At 47.4% G+C, this 20,255-nt stretch overlaps 1 long non-coding RNA gene across 1 annotated transcript; it reads right to left on the bottom strand.

Annotated features, from left to right (window-relative positions):
* Positions 1-8,965: 8,965 nt before the first annotated feature.
* On the bottom strand, positions 8,966-10,763 carry LOC128333109 (uncharacterized). The gene is made up of 2 exons (XR_008310850.1): positions 10,506-10,763; positions 8,966-10,416 (listed from the first exon to the last, which is right to left on the bottom strand). It is a non-coding gene; the product is annotated as an uncharacterized LOC128333109 (long non-coding RNA).
* Positions 10,764-20,255: the final 9,492 nt, after the last annotated feature.

The raw sequence follows: 20,255 nt of genomic DNA on the forward strand, positions 1-20,255 counted from the left end.
CAAGGTTCCAGAGAACAGGTGGTAGGCCGCACCGCCCGAAGCAGCTCGTCCACATCCTCAGAAATCACAGATTGAAACTGATCCAGCATAATACTGCAAGAGGGATTGCTGAACACCCCCTTCATAACCCTTGCAGAAATAGTGGAGTCCAAGTCAGCCCAGAATACAGGAGATTTTATCCGCAAAGAACCCATTAAAAGCTTTACAGCAGAACAAATTCTCCGGGGACTGATTCCAAACAGAAAGAGCAGAAATTAAACTCCTCACAACCTGGGATCGCTCTGCTGAACGCAAATCTGCATGCACAATTCATGCAGACCAAAATTGGTTTTTTGCCGCATGCACCGCTATCACATAAACCTTCAAATGGATCCAGTGCTGTGTCCTGTCAAATTTGAGCCAGGTTTCCCTCCACTTGTGTGTGTTCCAGTCACACCTACTCTGATGCTTCAGCCCCTGCAACTCCTCTGTATACCAAGGGGCCATTTTTGAAGCAGGTTGGAAGGGACGCTTAGGAGCAATCGTGTCTCTTGCCCTGGTGAGTTCCATATTCCAGGTTCCCACCAGGGCCTCGACAGACTCACTGGCAGCACCAACATTAAAATCCTCCAAGGCTTTTTTGGAATCCTACTGGATCCAGCAGCCTTCTCGGGTGGGCCATCCTAATAGGTCCACCACCCCTGCAGGGGTGGGTTGTGGCTGTGAAGCAGGCAGTGGTCCGTCCATAACAATGGGGAAACCACAGGATCTCCTGACGATGGAGCCCAACAGAAGACCAAATTGAGTGTGTTTCCGGCACCATGAGTTGGTCCTGAAATTAATTGGGATAGGCCCATCGATTTCATGGCCTCTATGAACTCCCAAGCTGCACCAGACAAGCCAGCCCCAAAGTGGATACTGATGTCGCCTAACATCAAAAGTCTGGGAGACTCCAACACCAACTCTGTGACTGGTTCCATCAGCTCAGTTAGGGAGTCCGTTGGGCAGCGGGGTGGACGGTACACCAACAGTCTATCCCTAGTTCCCAGCCTGAGAAATATACACTTGGTATAAGTCATCTGTCTCACAGAGGCTCTGGTAAGGGAGATGGTATTCTTAGGGACCACAGCCACCCCACCCTACCCCACCCCACCCACTTCCCCTAACCTGCTCCCCATCAGAGTCATCTGATTGGAGAAGCTGGGCCCAAACTGGACCCCTTTCCTCCCGCAGCCAAGTCTCAGTTATAGACTTATACAAGCCGGGTCAGCTCCCTGCCTCACCCATGATCAAGTCGTGGATGATTTCGGTCTTCTTCTGAACTGACCTGGCATTGCAGAGGAGCAAGGTCCTGCTCCAGTGAGTGTATGCACACGCTCTCTACTGAAGGAGATTCGGGGCAGAAACCCTGTGTGTAAAGCCTCCTGCAAACTCTAGCCCAGACCTCCAGCCCCACCCGAATATAACCTTCTCCTAGACCTCAGTCCCACCCCGAAGGCCCGGCACCAAAAGCTGGCCCCCTTTGGAGGCCAGCTTTGGTGGCTGCCTAGAGGCGGTCTGCCGGCCCTCTGGTGCACCTCCCTCCTTTTTATGCCTCCAAGAGCTCAGCAGCCCCTCCCAGGGGTGCACCAAAGTAATTCAGGTGCCTGGACCACCCAGCCATGAGACACCCCTCCCCCCGCCCTGTATGAGGCCCCCCAATCTCATTGGGGGGGCCGCCCCTCCAAAGCTCCGCTTAAAAAAATACTTGTGGCTGGGGGGGGGAGTGGAGCAGTCCTCCCTCCCCCCTCCTCCGGCGGCAGCCAAGAGAGATGCTGGACCCATTTGTTGGGGCCAGCATCTTTAAGAAACTGCCAGACGCGCCCGTGCAGTTTAGAGATCGTTGCAAGCCTAAACGTCACGGGCTTGCAATGATCTCCTCTGAGCAGGCGCGCCTCGCAGTTTCTTAAAGATGCTGGCCCCAATGGATGGGTCCGGCGTCTCTCCTGGACAGAGCAACTGGCCCTATCCAACCCCAGCACGGCACCCCTCCTGACGGCTGCTGCTGGTGTCCACCTTGTGTTCCAGCATTTCCAAGCATTTCCTAACCACACCACTCTACCTGATGGATGTCCAGCCTACAGGCAGCAGGCAGGGTGGGAGAGAGAGGAGAAACCTGAGCCGCCTCCTTGGGTGTCCCCCTGACTCATTAGGAGGAGCTGCTCCTGATCTATTGTTGAGCCTTAGCTTCTTTCAGGGTGGTGGGAAGGCAGAAGTTGGCCTAGAGAAAGGGAACTGGCGGAAGGGGGAATTACATGTCGACTCTCCTTCCCTTCCACGGCGTTGCTTGTTCTGTTATGACAAGTACGGTAACTACAGGAAGTCCCTCACTCACCGACAGGCTGTATTGTCTTCCTAAAGTTTGTTTGAAGGTCAGCTGTTTGGAACCCGGGACACATTTCATGTCACAGGGTGTGAGTCATCCCCTTTGCTAAGCAGGGTCCATCTTGGTTGGCATTTGGATGGGTGACGAGATGTGAGCCTGGGGCGTAGCTAAGGGAGGTGGGCCCGTGGTTGGCCCTCTCTCTGACGGTGCCTTGGAATGAGGGGAAGAATGAAGAAAAGAGGGAGGGGTGGAGCTGGGGGGCCTTCAGGAGCTGGGGGGGGCTGGGTCCTTTGAACCATCCATCATAACTACACCCCTGATATGGGCACTGTCAGCTGTAAGAAATCCTAGGAGGATGGGGATTGAGCTCAGTGGCAGGGCATCCGCTTGGCGCGCTGGAGATCCTAGGTTTAATCCTTGGCAGCATCTCTCGGGGTAGATCTGGGGGAGACTCCTACCTGAAACCTTGGAGAGCTGCTGCCAATCAGTGTAGACAATAGTAAACTAGGTGGACCAAAGGTCTGACTCGGTAGGAGGCGGCTTCCTGTGTTCTTATGTAACAGCAGGAAAAACCAAAGCAGAAGAGCAAAACAACAACACCCAACCCAATTGCTTAGACTGTGTAGACTAGGAACAGGGCCAGCAACGAACCTGACCACTGCTATCCACACTGAGGAGACCATTGTGATGCACTGTATGCAGAGCTGTCTTTTGAGGAGACGAACCCAACACAAGCCCGAAGTTGCAGTCCGTCTTGAAATACAAGCAAATTGCATTTAATATTCCCCTCTTTTGCAGTATTTGTTGGGCCCCTAAGTACCTTCTCTTCCACTGCAGCTAGGAGGCTTAAAATTAAAAATCCAGCTGCCAGACAACTAGCCAGACAACTAGCCAGCCAGCCAGATAGCCACTCTTGCTATCCCTCCATGGACAGCAGGGTGCCGTTCACATTTCCAGTGCCTTTTTGTGAATTTAATTGCTGCGATATAGAGTTAGGACATTGTATCCAGGTGAAACTCGGAAAATTAGAATATCGTGCAAAAGTCCATTAATTTCAGTAATGCAAATTAAAAGGTGAAACTGATATATGAGACAGATGCATTACATGCAAAGCGAGATAAGTCAAGCCTTAATTTCTTATAATTGTGATGATCATGGCGTACAGCTCATGAAAACCCCAAATCCACAATCCCAGAAAATTAGAATATTACATGGAACCAAGAAGACAAGGATTGTAGAATAGAACAATATCGGACCTCTGAAAAGTATAAGCATGCATATGTATTCAGTACTTGGTTTGGGCCCCTTTTGCAGCAATTACTGCCTCAATGCGGCGTGGCATGGATGCTATCAGCCTGTGGCACTGATGAGGTATTATGGAAGACCAGGATGCTTCATTAGCGGCCTTCAGCAATTCTGCATTGTTTGGTCTCATGTCTCTCATCCTTCTCTTGGCAATGCCCCATAGATTCTCTATGGGGTCAGGTCAGGCGAGTTTGCTGGCCAATCAAACACAGTACACTGTATACTTTTCGGAGGTCCGATATTGTTCTATTCTACAATCCTTGTCGTCTTGGTTCCATGTAATATTCTAATTTTCTGGGATTGTGGATTTGGGGTTTTCATGAGCTGTACGCCATGATCATCACAATTATAACAAATTAAGGCTTGACTTATCTTGCTTTGCATGTAATGCGTCTGTCTCATATATCAGTTTCACCTTTTAATTTGCATTACTGAAATTAATGGACTTTTACACGATATTCTAATTTTCCGAGTTTCACCTGTATATGGTGTCAAACGGTTGCTGCTTTTTCGGGTGGTTTGTTTCCGCGAGACTGCTCCCCCTGCTGTTTACATTCCAAATGCAACTAGCCTGAACGGAGGCGTTTTGCTGCTGATGAGCAGCTAGTTTGGAAAGCGCCACGCAGAAGGACATTGCAAGAGTGCGCGTCTGGTTTTTGGTTTTGTGAGAGGAAGGGGCATGGGGGATGCAGAAGAGAGTGTCCTACACAGGGTAAAGGATTTAATGTGAGCCAAGAAACTGTTTTAATTGTAAAAGCTCTGTCCTGGAGCATATTATTACTACTGCTACTACTACTACTACTAGTAGTAGTAGTAGTAGTATAAAAGGCATGCTTTGGGGCAGAATGCCCCATGCACCTAGGGGCAGACCATGGAACATAGAAAGCTGCTTTATCCTGAGTCAGACCCTTGGTCCATCTAGCGCAGTACTGTCAACACTGACTGGCGGTGGCTCTTTGAGGTTGCAGGCAAGAGTCTCTCCCAGCCCTACCTGGAGATGCTGCCAGGGATGGAACTTGGGACTGTCTGCATACAAAGCAGATGCTCTCTCTCAAACCTCTGGATCCTTCACACCTCCTTCCCCTCAAAAGGTAGCTATGTTCTCTGTGCTAAGCTATGGTTCCGTCTCCAACAGGACTTCCAGAAAGGCTTGACCTGCTTTATCACCTCTCTGTTCCATAATTAAATCTCGCTGGACTCCCCACAGTTGCACCCCAACTCTCTCTCTCTCTCTCTCTCACACACACACACACACACACACACACTCCCAACAACATGTTAAACACTGCTTCATGCATTACTTTGCAATCATGGTGTGAAGTACACAGCTGAAGCGCTCTCTGAACAATCAAACAACTGATAAAGTACCATTGATGGATTTACACAGAGCCAAATGACAGGTCCCTGTCCCAAGGAGCATGCAATCTCGATTTTTAGCAGAGAAAGACAGTAGAGGGAAGGAGGGAAGGAAGGAAGAAAAGAGGCAGGCAAGAGCAACATGATGAATCTGTATGAATGCCTTTCCACCTGGCAAGGCAAAATTTCAGCATAAATAATGTGTGCAAATAAAGGTAGATCAATATGGGGCTTTCATGATGAAGATACCTTTTCCCCCCAGGGAAGCTGGAAAAGCTTTTGAATAGCAAATCATCAAGCCTCTCTCCCCCTTTTTGGATGGAATGCCAGACTCCGGTTGCTTTCTAGCTGCTCTCCTTTCCGCTGCAGGGCTTTCTGCCCTCCTTGAGGAACTGGGCACTGGGGAACGGGTTTCTCATCCTTATTGGCTCTGCTAGGGCTACCATCACCCTGTGACTGGCCAAAGTCAGTCTACCAGTCTAGTCCAAAGTCAGTCTACCATCACCCTGTGACTGGCCAAAGATAGTGACTGGCCAAAGTTCAGCCACTCCTCAGCAGAAATGTCCCATCCTCTCCTGGAACAGGCTTGCTGGAAACCCTCCTTGCCACATCCCCTGCTACTGTGGGCAGCCTCGGATCTGTCTCGTCCTCTCGACTTGCAGTTTCCTTCTGGCTGCAAGAACTGAAGACTCTTTGCAGCCAGGGCAAGGAAGTCGCCCGTACATCTGCTTCTCTCTGCCTCGTGCATAAACCAGGTCTGCTAAGAAATAAGGCCAGTAGTATTATATACAGACCTGGGAGGAGCCTAAGTAAGGGCAAGTGAAGCCACAGACTAAGTAAGGGCAAGAAAGATGGGCAGAGTGAAGTCAGAGCCTAGTAAGGGCAAGACGTCATCAAGCCCCGCCCATTGAAGGGCAAGATGTCATCAATCCCCTCCCACTGATGGGCATGACATCACCACAGTAGGGAGGAGTTGTAAACCCTCCAGAGAACATGCCCAGGCATGCCCAGAGCCTCCTGTACCATGAGCCCTACCCACCTGACATGTGAGGACCAATAGGAAGGAGTTCCCAGCCAGCCGTTCAAGGCTTATAGTGTTGCTGCTGCATGGAGTATCCTACAAGGCTTGTAGCATAGCCCCCTTTGCATAAAGGTAACCATTCTACTGTTTGCTTGTGGGTTTGATGATGGGATCTCCTCAGAGCCCTAATTTGGCAACAAATCAGCCAGATTCGACACCTAAGCCAAGAAAAAGATGGTTTGTTTTCTCATCAACAGTACAGAATTATCCAATCTAAACACTTTAGAATCAATTCTGGTTTTTTTGGCTCTGTACTATATTTTATGTGTTTTCCAAAGCAGCCAATCATTGTCTGCTCTAGATCCACACAAAAACAAGTGCCTGCTTTTTGAAGTATGAAAGGTCTTTTCCTCTAAAAGATGAGTATGGATAACTATAAGATAGCTCACAGGCAGCCAGGGAGCTCCCAGCCTGATGTTCCTAAGCTCAGGAGAGGGTTTACAAAGCGTACTAGTACTCCAGAGAGTCGGTGCTGTGTAGTGCCTAGAGTGTCAGACTAGGAAGGGCATTTGCTCTTCTTGGCTTAACCTACCTCACAGGGTTTAGATTGGATAATTCTGTACTGATGATGAGAAAACAAACAATCTTAAAGACATATGATATGTACAGCAGAGTCAGCATACATTAGGTTATATACAACATACAAGATGTATTTAACACACACGTACACACACATCATATTGCTATTTAGTTGTTCACTGTTCTTTTGTAAGGAAAGTGAATGGCTCTACATGCATAAGGTCTGGCCTACACACCTGATGAAATATCCTACATGTCCCAGCATGAATCTTGTATGTAGCTCCATCATGTAAGATGAATGCACACAGATATGTCATTGTACATACAAGCAGGAAGCAGCAATCAATTCACTTCAGGACGCCCACACAATTTTCATTTTTACACACACACACGCACACATACACAGAGAGAAATGGTCTGATATGTAATTGTTTTGTCAACAAATTTAATTTCTTTTTAAAAAAAGGATTTGTTTTCTAGAAGAGAAAATGGACTTTTATAAGAAATAATTTAATTTCTTATAATTTCCCTTGAGAGGTATTAGCTAGTCTGGTTGTTTTCCAGTGATTCTAAGTTAGAATGTTAGTGACTAGGGCAATACAGACCTTTCCATCTCTGACACAGTTTTGCACCTAGTCCTTGTCACTGTTTCTTTGCTTCCGTTTATAACAAATCTCTCCCCCTCCCTCCCCCGCTTCTTCCTACATCTCTAATATGAATTAGCCTGGATTAGGCATTAACTTGAATAAGGACAATTATACTGACACTGCTTCCTCTTACTAACCTCAACCTGGCCCATAGCTAACTAGGCTCTCCCCACCCCCACCCTGTGTTCTTGTCACTTTTTAACCATCTAGATTTCCTTGGCCTCAGACACTGTTTTTCACTCAATCCTTGTCAATGTCCCTTCTCCTCTGACACAGTTTCACAACTAGTCCTTGTCACTGTTTCTTTGCTTCCGTAAATATCCTACATGTCCAAGCATGAATCTTGTATGTAGCTCCTTCGTGTAAGATGAATGCACACAGATATGTCTTTATACATACAAGCAGGAAGCAGCAATCAATTCACTTCAGTACGCCCACACAATTTTCATTTTTACACACACACACACACACACACACACACACACACAAAGAAATGGTCTGATTTGTAATTGTTTTGTCAACAAATTTAATTTCTTTTTTTTAAAACGATTTGTTTTATAGAAGAGAAAATGGACTTTTATAAGAAATAATTTAATTTCTTATAATTTCTCTTGGGAGGTATTAGCTAGTCTGTTTGTTTTCCAGTGATTCTTAGTTAGAATGTTAGTGACTAGGGGAATACAGACCCCGGCTTGATCTGATGACTGCCTCTATTTAATTGGAAGTTCTCAGTGAACTATCAATGCAATGTACATTATCTCTTAGTGCTAGACACTCTTACAGGTGTCTTTGTAGCGCAAGCATATCTTTAAAAACCACAGTTCTGTATACTGTGGTATCTCAAACTTTCTTTGATTCTACTTCACATCTACAAAGCCTAGACCTGTCCCCTAACTAGGATCTCTCTCCCCTTTCCATCTCTGACACAGTTTTGCGCCTAGTCCTTGTCACTGTTTCTTTGCTTCCGTTTTTAACAAATCTCTCCCCCCTCCCTTCCCCCCCCCTTCTTCGTACATCTCTAACTCTGATATGAATTAGCCTGGATTAGGCATTAACTGGAATAAGGACAATTATACTGCCTCTGCTTCCTCAACCTGGCCCATCGCTAACTCGGTTCTCCCCACCCCCACCCTGTGTTCTTGTCACTTTTTAACCATCTAGATTTCCTTGGCCTCAGACACAGTTTTTCCCTTCTCCTTTGACACAGTTTCACAACTAGTCCTTGTCACTGCTCTTAATCTTTCATTCTTGCTTGCTTGCTTTCTCTGTCCTCAATAGGACTTAGTCTTGGTCAGTAATTTTGATGCATTTAATTAGTGTGTGTTAGTTGATTTCTAAAGAACCAGAACTCTCATTTCCTAGTGAATACACAAAATACAAACTCCCACCCCCCCACCAAGCGTCAGATAAATAGAAATTGCATCTGTCAGCCTACCTGTGCATGCACACACACACACACACACACACACACACATCAAAAGCCTCTCGTGGTCATTGATCTGATGAACACTTAACGGTTAGACCACACCATTTGAAGGGCCCAGTCCTACCACTTTTTTGGAGAACTGGTTTTTTTTTTTTTTTAAGCCTTGTTTCTTAGACAGCAAGGCATTGTCACTGCATAACGAAAGAGATCACGATTTTAATGTTTTTAAGAAGCTGTACTTATCAGAATGTATGAAATTGTCCTACTTATACATCACACACAAAAAGCATTTTTAGTTATTTATTTATTCAATTTCTATACCACCCTTCCAAAAATGGCACAGGGAGGTTTACACAGAGAAATAATAAATAAATGAGATGGATCCCTGTCCCCAAAGGGATCACAATCTAAAAAGAAACATAAGATACACACCAGCAACAGTCACTGGAGGTACAGTGCTGAGGATGGATAGGGCTGATGTTTCAGGGGCCTCTCAGGATAAAACTCCAGGCTAGCCTCATCACAGAGACAAAGAAAAGATGATGCAGCATTAATTGCAGGGCAACTTTTCTTTTTAAAGGGGGAAAACTTTCAACTTCAGAATCCATAGTACAAAGTTAATGTGTATGAGTTCTTAAAATCTAGAATATACCCTATTTAGTTAATCTGAAGAGCATTTTATTTTCTCTCTACAAAAATAACAACCCTGCTCTGGGGCTAACCCGGGGGGTACACCATTCAAATGTTTTGATGGGCTGGAACCAACCACAATGGTGTTCAGTGGTCAAGGTCAATTTTCAGCACATTATTGAATTAAAATTAATTCTTAAAAATATTAATGCAAGCAATTATTAGATAGTTGTGGATCTTTCCCCCCTTTGGCAAGGGACCCACAATTTTAACTAAGAATCATGGCCAGAAAATAGAGCCTGTCCTTGCTCAGTCACTGGGGCATCTAGTGAGATCTCCCTTAAAAAATGCCCGCCCCAAACAAATGCAAAATCCTCTCCTCTTTCTAAATTGCTGTCGATTTCATGTTGCAATCCTAGTCGTGCTTACTGAGGAGTCAACTAAGTAAATATTTCCAAGTAAACATGCACAGGATGGTGCTGTCAGGCAGTTTCAGAGAGGGCAGAGGATGAAAAGATGAAGAAGAAGAGGGAACTAACCCAAAGAGTGGCCTTGGGGTGCTGTTGCTGCAAGTTGTGACAATCAGTGGACCCACAAAAAAGTCCCTGAGGGCCTGATCTGGTCCCCGGGCCTTATGTTGTGCAGGCCAGGCCTAACCCTTGCTCTGTGCATGTCTGAACATACACAGACCTGTTCGGGGGGTGTGGGGGGCTGATATCCAAACATGGGTGTTTGTTCTGCATCTGCTCTGGGCATGTCTGAACATGCCTGGACATGGGGGTCTGCCTGGCCATGTTGTGTGGACGCTCTCCACAGGGTCTCACTATACCCTTAGGAGGCTGTGGCTTCAACCTGCCCTTAGTTAGAAGCTTTCGGCTCCTTCCTGCTGTGATGTCATCACGCCCTTCGAAGGGCAGGGCTTCAACTTGCCCTTACTAGGCTCTGGCTTTCCCTTGCCCATCGTTCCTTGCCCTTACTAGGCTATGGCTTCACTTTGCCCTTACTTAGGCTCCGCCCAGGTACTATAGGGCTCTTCATTGATATCCAGGCCCAAGAATTTCTGCATTGCTATGCGAGAGCGTTTCACAGTTTGCACAAGTGCTGAATTCTAAAGGGAGAAAAGAAAAGACTATGAGTTTAATGTCCTTTTTCACACACACACACAACCTCAAAACCTAGCCTGTAAAATATATTTACCTGTGGCTCAGCTGCCATGGTTGCCAGGATCTCTTGCCATATTTCCCTTGTCTCAGCTTGTTCTTCAGCATAGGTTTTCACAGGAGGTCCTTCATCATCTGCACTGGTGCTAATAGAGCGTTTTCTTGCCTTAGGTGTCGAATCTGGCTGATTTGCTGACAAATTAGGGCTCTGAGGAGATCCCATCATCAAACCCACAAGCAAACAGTAGAATTGTGACCTTTATGCCAAGGGGGCTCTGCTACAAGCCTTGTAGGATACTCCATGCAGCAGCAACACTATAAGCCTTGAACGGCTGGCTGGGAACTCCTTCCTATTGGTCCTCACATGTCAGGTGGGTAGGGCTCATGGTACAGGAGGCTCTGGGCATGCCTGGGCATGTTCTCTGGAGGGTTTACAACTCCTCCCTACTGTGGTGATGTCATGCCCATCAGTGGGAGCGGATTGATGACATCTTGCCCTTCAATGGGCGGGGCTTGATGACGTCTTGCCCTTACTAGGCTCTGACTTCACTCTGCCCATCTTTCTTGCCCTTACTTAGTCTGTGGCTTCACTTGCCCTTACTTAGGCTCCTCCCAGGTCTGTATATAATACTACTGGCCTTATTTCTTAGCAGACCTGGTTTATGCACGAGGCAGAGAGAAGCAGATGTACGGGCGACTTCCTTGCCCTGGCTTGCAAAGAGTCTTCAGTTCTTGCAGCCAGAAGGAAACTGCAAGTCGAGAGGACGAGACAGATCCGAGGCTGCCCACAGTAGCAGGGGATGTGGCAAGGAGGGTTTCCAGCAAGCCTGTTCCAGGAGAGGATGGGACATTTCTGCTGAGGAGTGGCTGAACTTTGGCCAGTCACTATCTTTGGCCAGTCACAGGGTGATGGTAGACTGACTTTGGACTAGACTGGTAGACTGACTTTGGCCAGTCACAGGGTGATGGTAGCCCTAGCAGAGCCAATAAGGATGAGAAACCCGTTCCCCAGTGCCCAGTTCCTCAAGGAGGGCAGAAAGCCCTGCAGCGGAAAGGAGAGCAGCTAGAAAGCAACCGGAGTCTGGCATTCCATCCAAAAAGGGGGAGAGAGGCTTGATGATTTGCTATTCAAAAGCTTTTCCAGCTTCCCTGGGGGGAAAAGGTATCTTCATCATGAAAGCCCCATATTGATCTACCTTTATTTGCACACATTATTTATGCTGAAATTTTGCCTTGCCAGGTGGAAAGGCATTCATACAGATTCATCATGTTGCTCTTGCCTGCCTCTTTTCTTCCTTCCCTCCTTCCCTCTACTGTCTTTCTCTGCTAAAAATCGAGATTGCATGCTCCTTGGGACAGGGACCTGTCATTTGGCTCTGTGTAAATCCATCAATGGTACTTTATCAGTTGTTTGATTGTTCAGAGAGCGCTTCAGCTGTGTACTTCACACCATGATTGCAAAGTAATGCATGAAGCAGTGTTTAACATGTTGTTGGGAGTGTGTGTGTGTGTGTGTGTGTGTGTGTGTGTGTGTGTGAGAGAGAGAGAGAGAGAGAGAGAGAGAGAGAGAGAGAGAGAGAGAGAGAGAGAGAGAGAGAGAGAGGTGGTGCAACTGTGGGGAGTCCAGCCAGATTTAACTATTGAACAGAGAGGTGATAAAGCAGGTCAAGCCTTTCTGGAAGTCCTGTTGGAGACGGAACCATAGCTTAGCACAGAGAACATAGCTACCTTTTGAGGGGAAGGAGGTGTGAAGGATCCAGAGGTTTGAGAGAGAGCATCTGCTTTGTATGCAGACAGTCCCAAGTTCCATCCCTGGCAGCATCTCCAGGTAGGGCTGGGAGAGACTCTTGCCTGCAACCTCAAAGAGCCACCGCCAGTCAGGGTTGACAGTACTGCGCTAGATGGACCAAGGGTCTGACTCAGGATAAAGCAGCTTTCTATGTTCCATGGTCTGCCCCTAGGTGCATGGGGCATTCTGCCCCAAAGCATGCCTTTTATACTACTACTACTACTACTAGTAGTAGTAGTAGTAGCAGTAGTAATAATATGCTCCAGGACAGAGCTTTTACAATTAAAACAGTTTCTTGGCTCACATTAAATCCTTTACCCTGTGTAGGACACTCTCTTCTGCATCCCCCATGCCCCTTCCTCTCACAAAACCAAAAACCAGACGCGCACTCTTGCAATGTCCTTCTGCGTGGCGCTTTCCAAACTAGCTGCTCATCAGCAGCAAAACGCCTCCGTTCAGGCTAGTTGCATTTGGAATGTAAACAGCAGGGGGAGCAGTCTCGCGGAAACAAACCACCCGAAAAAAGCAGCAACCGTTTGACACCATATACAGGTGAAACTCGGAAAATTAGAATATCGTGTAAAAGTCCATTAATTTCAGTAATGCAAATTAAAAGGTGAAACTGATATATGAGACAGACGCATTACATGCAAAGCAAGATAAGTCAAGCCTTAATTTGTTATAATTGTGATGATCATGGCGTACAGCTCATGAAAACCCCAAATCCACAATCCCAGAAAATTAGAATATTACATGGAACCAAGACGACAAGGATTGTAGAATAGAACAATATCGGACCTCCGAAAAGTATACAGTGTACTGTGTTTGATTGGCCAGCAAACTCGCCTGACCTGACCCCATAGAGAATCTATGGGGCATTGCCAAGAGAAGGATGAGAGACATGAGACCAAACAATGCAGAATTGCTGAAGGCCGCTAATGAAGCATCCTGGTCTTCCATAATACCTCATCAGTGCCACAGGCTGATAGCATCCATGCCACGCCGCATTGAGGCAGTAATTGCTGCAAAAGGGGCCCAAACCAAGTACTGAATACATATGCATGCTTATACTTTTCAGAGGTCCGATATTGTTCTATTCTACAATCCTTGTCTTCTTGGTTCCATGTAATATTCTAATTTTCTGGGATTGTGGATTTGGGGTTTTCATGAGCTGTACGCCATGATCATCACAATTATAAGAAATTAAGGCTTGACTTATCTCGCTTTGCATGTAATGCATCTGTCTCATATATCAGTTTCACCTTTTAATTTGCATTACTGAAATTAATGGACTTTTGCACGATATTCTAATTTTCCGAGTTTCACCTGGATACAATGTCCTAACTCTATATCGCAGCAATTAAATTCACAAAAAGGCACTGGAAATGTGAACGGCACCCTGCTGTCCATGGAGGGATAGCAAGAGTGGCTATCTGGCTGGCTGGCTAGTTGTCTGGCTAGTTGTCTGGCAGCTGGATTTTTAATTTTAAGCCTCCTAGCTGCAGTGGAAGAGAAGGTACTTAGGGGCCCAACAAATACTGCAAAAGAGGGGAATATTAAATGCAATTTGCTTGTATTTCAAGACGGACTGCAACTTCGGGCTTGTGTTGGGTTCGTCTCCTCAAAAGACAGCTCTGCATACAGTGCATCACAATGGTCTCCTCAGTGTGGATAGCAGTGGTCAGGTTCGTTGCTGGCCCTGTTCCTAGTCTACACAGTCTAAGCAATTGGGTTGGGTGTTGTTGTTTTGCTCTTCTGCTTTGGTTTTTCCTGCTGTTACATAAGAACACAGGAAGCCGCCTCCTACCGAGTCAGACCTTTGGTCCACCTAGTTTACTATTGTCTACACTGATTGGCAGCAGCTCTCCAAGGTTTCAGGTAGGAGTCTCCCCCAGATCTACCCCGAGAGATGCTGCCAAGGATTAAACCTAGGATCTCCAGCGCGCCAAGCGGATGCCCTGCCACTGAGCTCAATCCCCATCCTCCTAGGATTTCTTACAGCTGACAGTGCCCATATCAGGGGTGTAGTTATGATGGATGGTTCAAAGGACCCAGCCCCCCCCAGCTCCTGAAGGCCCCCCAGCTCCACCCCTCCCTCTTTTCTTCATTCTTCCCCTCATTCCAAGGCACCGTCAGAGAGAGGGCCAACCACGGGCCCACCTCCCTTAGCTACGCCCCAGGCTCACATCTCGTCACCCATCCAAATGCCAACCAAGATGGACCCTGCTTAGCAAAGGGGATGACTCACACCCTGTGACATGAAATGTGTCCCGGGTTCCAAACAGCTGACCTTCAAACAAACTTTAGGAAGACAATACAGCCTGTCGGTGAGTGAGGGACTTCCTGTAGTTACCGTACTTGTCATAACAGAACAAGCAACGCCGTGGAAGGGAAGGAGAGTCGACATGTAATTCCCCCTTCCGCCAGTTCCCTTTCTCTAGGCCAACTTCTGCCTTCCCACCACCCTGAAAGAAGCTAAGGCTCAACAATAGATCAGGAGCAGCTCCTCCTAATGAGTCAGGGGGACACCCAAGGAGGCGGCTCAGGTTTCTCCTCTCTCTCCCACCCTGCCTGCTGCCTGTAGGCTGGACATCCATCAGGTAGAGTGGTGTGGTTAGGAAATGCTTGGAAATGCTGGAACACAAGGTGGACACCAGCAGCAGCCGTCAGGAGGGGTGCCGTGCTGGGGTTGGATAGGGCCAGTTGCTCTGTCCAGGAGAGACGCCGGACCCATCCGTTGGGGCCAGCATCTTTAAGAAACTGCGAGGCGCGCCTGCTCAGAGGAGATCATTGCAAGCCCGTGACGTTTAGGCTTGCAACGATCTCTAAACTGCACGGGCGCGTCTGGCAGTTTCTTAAAGATGCTGGCCCCAACAAATGGGTCCAGCATCTCTCTTGGCTGCCGCCGGAGGAGGGGGGAGGGAGGACTGCTCCACTCCCCCCCCCCAGCCACAAGTATTTTTTTAAGCGGAGCTTTGGAGGGGCGGCCCCCCCAATGAGATTGGGGGGCCTCATACAGGGCGGGGGGAGGGGTGTCTCATGGCTGGGTGGTCCAGGCACCTGAATTACTTTGGTGCACCCCTGGGAGGGGCTGCTGAGCTCTTGGAGGCATAAAAAGGAGGGAGGTGCACCAGAGGGCCGGCAGACCGCCTCTAGGCAGCCACCAAAGCTGGCCTCCAAAGGGGGCCAGCTTTTGGTGCCGGGCCTTCGGGGTGGGACTGAGGTCTAGGAGAAGGTTATATTCGGGTGGGGCTGGAGGTCTGGGCTAGAGTTTGCAGGAGGCTTTACACACAGGGTTTCTGCCCCGAATCTCCTTCAGTAGAGAGCGTGTGCATACACTCACTGGAGCAGGACCTTGCTCCTCTGCAATGCCAGGTCAGTTCAGAAGAAGACCGAAATCATCCACGACTTGATCATGGGTGAGGCAGGGAGCTGACCCGGCTTGTATAAGTCTATAACTGAGACTTGGCTGCGGGAGGAAAGGGGTCCAGTTTGGGCCCAGCTTCTCCAATCAGATGACTCTGATGGGGAGCAGGTTAGGGGAAGTGGGTGGGGTGGGGTAGGGTGGGGTGGCTGTGGTCCCTAAGAATACCATCTCCCTTACCAGAGCCTCTGTGAGACAGATGACTTATACCAAGTGTATATTTCTCAGGCTGGGAACTAGGGATAGACTCTTGGTGTACCGTCCACCCCGCTGCCCAACGGACTCCCTAACTGAGCTGATGGAACCAGTCACAGAGTTGGTGTTGGAGTCTCCCAGACTTTTGATGTTAGGCGACATCAGTATCCACTTTGGGGCTGGCTTGTCTGGTGCAGCTTGGGAGTTCATAGAGGCCATGAAATCGATGGGCCTATCCCAATTAATTTCAGGACCAACTCATGGTGCCGGAAACACACTCAATTTGGTCTTCTGTTGGGCTCCATCGTCAGGAGATCCTGTGGTTTCCCCATTGTTATGGACGGACCACTGCCTGCTTCACAGCCACAACCCACCCCTGCAGGGGTGGTGGACCTATTAGGATGGCCCACCCGAGAAGGCTGCTGGATCCAGTAGGATTCCAAAAAAGCCTTGGAGGATTTTAATGTTGGTGCTGCCAGTGAGTCTGTCGAGGCCCTGGTGGGAACCTGGAATATGGAACTCACCAGGGCAAGAGACACGATTGCTCCTAAGCGTCCCTTCCAACCTGCTTCAAAAATGGCCCCTTGGTATACAGAGGAGTTGCGGGGGCTGAAGCATCAGAGTAGGTGTGACTGGAACACACACAAGTGGAGGGAAACCTGGCTCAAATTTGACAGGACACAGCACTGGATCCATTTGAAGGTTTATGTGATAGCGGTGCATGCGGCAAAAAACCAATTTTGGTCTGCATGAATTGTGCATGCAGATTTGCGTTCAGCAGAGCGATCCCAGGTTGTGAGGAGTTTAATTTCTGCTCTTTCTGTTTGGAATCAGTCCCCGGAGAATTTGTTCTGCTGTAAAGCTTTTAATGGGTTCTTTGCGGATAAAATCTCCTGTATTCTGGGCTGACTTGGACTCCACTATTTCTGCAAGGGTTATGAAGGGGGTGTTCAGCAATCCCTCTTGCAGTATTATGCTGGATCAGTTTCAATCTGTGATTTCTGAGGATGTGGACGAGCTGCTTCGGGCGGTGCGGCCTACCACCTGTTCTCTGGAACCTTGCCCGACTAACAGGAGGAGAGCTAGTTTTGTGGTAGCAAGCATGACTTGTCCCCTTAGCTAAGCAGGGTCCACCCTGGTTGCATATGAATGGGAGACTAGAAGTGTGAGCACTGTAAGATATTCCCCTTAGGAGATGGGGCTGCTCTGGGAAGAGCATCTAGCTTCCAAGTTCCTTCCCTGGCATCTCCAAGATAGGGCTGAGAGATTCCTGACTACAACCTTGGAGATGCCGCTGCCAGTCTGTGTAGACAGTACTGAGCTGGATGGGACAATGGCCTGACTCAGTATATGGCAGCTTCCTGTGTTCCTACAACTTGGCTGCTTCTATCTAGCAAGGAGATTGTTGGAGGTGTCCTCATTAATATCATTCATGCATCGCTGAGGGGGTACCCCCTGTTTGGAGGAGGGGCAATAGATAGACCACTTCTTAAGAAACCTTCCCTGGATCCCTTAGCGATGGCTAGTTACAGGCCAGTCTCCAATCTCCCATGGTTGGGCAAGGTGACTGAGAGAGTGGTGGCCTACCAACTCCAGAAAGTTTTGGAGAAAACGGATTATCTAGACCCATTTCAAACTGGCTTTAGAGCTGGCTATGGAGTTGAGAGGGCTCCATTCTGTCACCAGTGCTTTTTAATATCGACATGAAACCGCTGGGTGAGATCATCAGATTTGGTGCAGGGTGTTATCAGGATGCTTGTCATCTATTTCTCCTTGTCATCACCACCACCACCACCACCATAATCAGGAAATGGCATTCATTCCCTAAATGCCTGCCTACAGGCAGTAATGGGCGGAGGTGCTCATTGTAGGCACTCAGAATCTGAAGGATGAGTTAGATCTTCCTGTCCTGGGTGAGGGTTACACTCCCCCAAAAGGAACAGGTATGCAGCTTGGGAGTACCCTTGGACCCAAGCCTCACCCTGGTATCTCAGGTGGAGGCTATGGCCAGGAGTGCCTTCCAACAGCTTTGGTTGATTCACCAGCTGCGTCCATTCCTTGAAGAGAACAATCTCAAAACAGTGGTGCATCAGCTGGTAACCTCCAGGCTTGACTATTGCAATGCGCTCTACGTGGGGCTGCCTTTGTACGCAGTTTGGAAACTTAAGTTAGTTCAAAAACCAGCAGCCAATCTCTCAAAAACCATTGCTTCTCTCCAACCATCCATTTTCTGCTAAACCTGCCTGCCTCTGGACCTAAGAGGGAGGGGGAGAGAAAGAGCATCCGAAGGCTGCCTGTTTGCTTAAGGAATCAAGTGGCCAGCTGGATCTTCGATTTTGACAGCCGATGATGATGGCGAGAGGGAAGCCTTCTTGGATTCAATTGGGACAGATGGGACATTCTCCTTTTGTGCTGACCCCCCCCAACGCCCCCCCCACCCTCCCAGCAAACGTGATGGTTGTTGGTCCCTGCATTAAACAGCATTCTGTGCAATGCCCGCTCCATCTGTGAGAGCCCTCTTTGACATTTCTTTCCCTGTCTCCAAGGAAGTAGCTTCGATAGCCTATAGAAGACCAGCTAAAAGACCCCCCCCCAACACACACACAGCTCTGGCGCTTGGGGGAGACTATCTGCGTAGATGGATAGATAGATAGATAGATAGAACAAGGCTGCATAATCAACCAGAAACAAATGTGGAACTTCACCATTAGTTCCCTGAGATCATAGTTCTGGCAGTGAACTATGTAACTATATAAATTTAGTTATATTTGTAACTATATATAGTTATAGATATAAATATAACTATATAGTAATAGATATAAATATAACTTTATAAATATTCACCATATTCCTATTATTATTTATTTGATTTCTATACCGCCCTTCCAAAATGGCTCAGGGCAGTTAGGGGATGTGATACATATTGGGGATGTGAGTGTGAGTGCACTATATATTGTGAAATGTGTAAACCAACCAACCAATCAATCAGCGAGGGGCCCATTGTAAAACCTCGTCTCTGGGCCCACTCCAACCTTGTTATGCTCCTGCTTTTGCAGTGGCCACTTTGACGGAGCTGCTCCATTCCTTCCCATCCTGCCACCTGCGTTCTCACCAGAGTAGCTGCTTTCACTCCGTAGAAGGGAAAATATTATTATTATTATTATTTCTTGTTTACACAGTCAGACAGGTGTTATTGACTGGTTTGTTTTATCCAGACATCGAGTCCTTCCCAAGGACCTGGGATGCCAGAATTTTATTGTCAGTTGTTATAGATATCGTCGCAGAATATAGGCTGTTCCCAGTAAAGCTGCTTTTTGTAATTGGCTGATGGTGATTTCTGTGGCCCCTATGGTGTTGAGGTGCTCTTCAAGGTCTTTTGGAACTGCACCCAGGGCGCCAATTACCACTAGGATTATTTTGGTCTTTTTCTGCCACAGCCTTTCAATTTCAGTTTGTAGATCTTTGTATTTTATTATTTTTTCTATTTCTTTTTCTTCTATTCTGCTATCCCCTGGTATTGCTATGTCGATTATTTTCACTTGTTTTTCTTTCTTCTCGACTACAGTGATATCTGGTGTATTGTGTGGCAGATGTTTGTCTGTTTGTAGTCGGAAGTCCTATAATATTTTTACATCTTCATTTTCTTCAACTTTTTCAATTTGATGGTCCCACCAATTCTTGGCTACAGGTAGCTTGTATTTTTTGCAGATGTTCCAGTGTATCATCCCTGCTACCTTGTCATGCCTTTGTTTGTAGTCAGTCTGTGCGATCTTCTTACAACAGCTGATCAGGTGGTCCACTGTTTCATCTGCTTCTTTACAAAGGCGGCACTTGCTGTTGTTGTGGATTTTTTGACTTTTGCTCTTATTGCATTTGTTCTTAGTGCCTGTTCTTGTGCAGCCAGTATTAAACCCTCTGTTTCTTTCTTCAAGTTGCCATTCTTAAGCCATTGCCAGGTCTTGGTGATGTCTGATTTTCCACTTATATTGTGCAAATATTGACCATGCAAGGGCTTATTTCTGCATTTTTCTGCTCGGTTCTTGACTTGTTCTTTCTTGTAGGCCTGTTTTGTTTCATTGGTGTTGAATAGTTGTGCATTCTTGACCATTTGAAGTGCATCTTCTTCACTGTCCCTTATATATTCTTCAAGGTCTCTTTTCTCCTCCTCTACTGTTTGATGGACTTGCAGCATTCCTCTTCCACCTGAGCTGCGAGGGAGGTAGAGCCTATCTACATCACTGTGGGGGTGCAGAGCACGATTGATGGTCATGATTTTCCTGGTCTTACGATCTAGCGTCTCTAGCTCTGCCTGGGTCCAGTCTATCATTCCTGCAGTTTATCTAATAACAGGTATGGCCCAGGTGTTTATGGCTTGTATG

The sequence above is a fragment of the Hemicordylus capensis genome, chromosome 7 (assembly GCF_027244095.1).
Source record: "Hemicordylus capensis ecotype Gifberg chromosome 7, rHemCap1.1.pri, whole genome shotgun sequence".
In the NCBI taxonomy this organism is placed as follows: domain Eukaryota; kingdom Metazoa; phylum Chordata; class Lepidosauria; order Squamata; family Cordylidae; genus Hemicordylus; species Hemicordylus capensis.